The following is a 3,927-nucleotide window of genomic DNA, read 5'->3' as shown; positions in this document are numbered from 1 at the left end:
AGAGGGTGGAGGGAAGGTGGGGTAGAAAGGGGGAACTGATTATAAGGATCTACATATAACCTCCTCCCTGGGGGATGGACAACAAGAAAGTGGGTGAACGGAGACATCAAACAGTGTAAGATATGACAAAATAATGATTTATAAATTGTCAAGCGTTCCTGAAGGATGAGGAGTGGGGAGGGAGAGGAAAAATGAGCTTAAGGTAGAAAGCAAATGTTTTGAGAATGATGAGGGAAACAAATGTACAAATGTGCTTGATATTCAGTGGATGGATGGATGGATGGATTGTGATGAGTTGTATGAGCCCCCAACAAAATGATTTAAAGGGAAAAAAAAAAAAAGGAAGAGTCGCTACAAGATGGATTGACGCAGTGGCTGCCACCGTGGGCTCCAACATAAAGATTATAAAGACGACACAGGACCAGATGGTGTTTTGTTGTATTGTACACAAGATTGCCGAGTTGGAATCAAACCGATAGCCCCTGCCAACCACATGCCTGTCATGCTGGTCGTATGACATAGAAATACATGTAACACTTTCCCCTTAAAACGCTCTTACCTGTAATTCTCCCTGGTCTTTAATTTTGAACCAATTTTAATTTTATTATGAGCAGTTGGCGATGAGCTGCATCACTGATGGAAGGAAAGCGTGGTATGGCCAAGAGAACCGGACTACGCAGAATCCTAAGAACCAGGCAGACAAGTGGATCTTGATTCAGGGCATCACAGTGGAGGCTTGGCTTTAATTGAGGAAAACAGGGTGCACGGTGTAAATGGAGATGGAGAATGGAGTGAGGCCAAAGTGCCGCAGGAAGGTGCTGCAGTAACCCAGGTAATGAGAGGCAATGGTCTAATGGCTGCTTGGGTGCACAGAGCACACTGAATCTCCGCCTCCATTTGGTTTAATATACCAAGAGATTTTACCATCACAGGTATGCTGGCCTCATGGAAATAATTATGAAATAAGAGCTTTCTTTACTTCTCTAGTTCATTTCATCAAATTTCTGCTAGGTCTTTTACATTTACTGGTAAAGTGGGTACTGCTTCTTGAAGTAGAATAATTCCTTTATTCTTACACATAAACTTTATGCATTATGAAAATGTATACTTCACAAGTATTAAAATATACATGAGTTAATTGGGAATTGAACCGACTCTTCATATAATAAACTGAATTGTCATATAAGATTAAATAGGTTTTTTTACAAGGCTCAATTAAAAAAATTAAAATAGTCCTATGTATTCCCTTTCTACACAATCATCACATTATCCATTTCAGAAGGTTAATATAAGGCTTAAATATGATATAAAATAGCATAGTAGTATACAGTGAGTTGTACTACATTAATGTGGCCGCTCTAGCCTATCCCTTATGTGACATAGATTTCACGCACCATGGCTTTAATTCCATTTTGGAGGCCATTATCTGCTAACAGGAAAGGGATGAGATTAAGATCTGACCTTAGTCGAGGGTGAGAATCATAGGACACTCTTTAATAGTTACCATCTTGGTTACTGTACTTGCAATAGGTGTAAGGAATTATATGCTACAGCTGAGAGGGGAGAAAGCTTATTTCTGGAGTAGGCTGGCTGATTAAGAGGCCAATGGCTACTGGAAGCATCCTGCCAAAGGCTGCAGGTCAGATGTGCATCACTAAGACAGTATAGGGGTGGGAAATAGATGGTCATATTTGGGTGAAATTTGGTTGCACCATGTTTTAACTCCCACCAAATGACCTTCCCTGCATGGATCTGTTTAAAAGGTAGGATTCCCTTGTAATTGTGAACAGGATTCTCCGCGATGCTCTCCGGCTGTGTAAAATGCACCCACTGAGGAGCAGGTGTGTGATCTCTTCACTGGGAAGACCCAGGAGTGGAGCGTGTCCTCTGGCCCCTGTATCTGGCTTATTCCTGACCTTCGGAATTTGTGCTGAACAGCACTCGCCACCATGGGAGACATTTCCTCAAACTTCCCTGAGTTCCGTGGGACAAGAGTGAACCCAGAAACGTAAAGGTATATATCCACGAGAGGCCTAAGGAGTGGGTCTTGTTGAGAACTAGCCTTTGGGGACTTTTTCAATCCCCAACTATTTGAGGCAAGTTTGGTATTAATTCTTAAAAATAAATGACCACACAGTTAGTGCATTGTTAGCTTGTTCTACATCTGCCATGGTTAGCTTATACACAAGTTTGCCATAAAGCTGTGCGTTGACAGGATTCTGCATCCTTCTCATTTGCACATCATCTCTAAGATGCAAAGTATTGATTTTATGGGTCATATAACCACTCCCTTGAGCAACTTAATAACTGAAGTCTTTGTAATGGGCCTTTCATTTGAGAGTGTTGACTTAGCTTCTCTTCCGTGACTTCCCCTGGCAGCAGGTCGCCAGGAAGTGGGCACAGCTCAGACCCATGTTGCTATCACGGTTTCTTTCCCAAGTCATGTCTGATAAACCCTTATCGGGAGCACATGCAACTCCCTTCCTTGCTTTACCAGAATTAAGCTACCCAAAATAACTCTTTTCAAATAAGATTTTTTTTTATAAGTGTCAGTATTTGTGACATACTCTTATGTATTATGACAGGTTGGTGATGCTGTAATTTTTCCCAGCAATTAGAAAACATAACAAAGATGGTCTGTTCGACAGTATTTTCCTGATAGTAATCATACCACTATGTAAAAGGAATTTAAGACCTCATTAAATTTAGAAACTTAGGTATTTGTATATTAAGAACACCCATACTTTTTCTTGAAATTTGTATTTTACACAAGTCCATAATCTGACTAGAGAAAGATAAACAGCTTTTTTTCCCATCTATTTTTTCTTTTGTGATTTGGGTGCAAGTGTAGAGCAAATTGGTTTTTCAGTCACCAATTCATTTTTTTACGGACTTGTCACCATCGCAATGTAACAGCGTTCTTCCCATTTCCTCTGTGTTTACAATTTCCCTTCACCCTTTGTCCTAGCTCTTCCTGTCTATTGAACCTCATCCTGGGGCACATGCTGCCCCTTGGATCTGTATGGCTGACAGAGGTTCAGTACCCTGTGGGTACTGCCCACCTGAGTCCTATTTGGCTGCAGGTTTAAGCACAGGAGTGAGTTTGGTTTCCGGTGTTCTACCAATCTCTATTGGACCAATAAGCTGGATGTATTTCTGATTCTGAGTTTTGTCCCACACTTTTCTCACTCCATCCAGGACCTCCTGTTGTGATCTCTTTTAGAGCAGTCAGCAGAGAGAGGTAGACACCATCTAGTTCTTCGGGTCTCAGTAAAGTGGAGGCTGGGGCTTATGAGGCTTTGATGAGCTTCACTTCCTTTGCTCCAGGTGGGAAAAGACCAATAGGTGCACCTTAGATGGCCAGTCAAAAGCTTGTAAGCCTCCACCTGCTATTCATCGAAGTAGGATAAGTACTTATATCTTAGCAGCAGAAAAGAACACTTAGGTATAGAAATAAGTATAGAAAGGGACATTGGTTCACTTTATTTATAACAGCAAGAAATTGAAAACAAATCAAACATTCAATAGTTCAAAAGAAACTGAAATAATAATAATATAACCAGAATCTAAGTCAGAAAAGAGAACTGTGAACCATTAAAAATTTTGCAAAAGTATGACATAAAAAGACCTTTTCATAGTTTATATAACAGTGCCTGCCTAGATAATTACTGAATAGTTTCTCTCTCCAAAATATCTCTTTACCCTTTGTATTAGTCTGAGTAGACTACAGAAATAAATTCACAGACTCATATGTGAATAAGAAAAAGGTATATATAAAAGAGCAATTGAATATTGATAAAACATCTGAGTCCAGTCCAGATCAAGTCCATAAATCTGCTAATAGTCCATATATCTATAAAATCCTCTTCAGACTCAAGAGACAGGTGCAATGATGCAGAATGCAGGAAGATCACAGGCCAGTAGGTG

Source organism: Tenrec ecaudatus, chromosome 11 (assembly GCF_050624435.1).
Source record: "Tenrec ecaudatus isolate mTenEca1 chromosome 11, mTenEca1.hap1, whole genome shotgun sequence".
Lineage (NCBI taxonomy): Eukaryota > Metazoa > Chordata > Mammalia > Afrosoricida > Tenrecidae > Tenrec > Tenrec ecaudatus.
The sequence above is the reverse complement of the archived record's forward strand: the minus strand, read 5'-3'. Positions refer to the sequence as shown.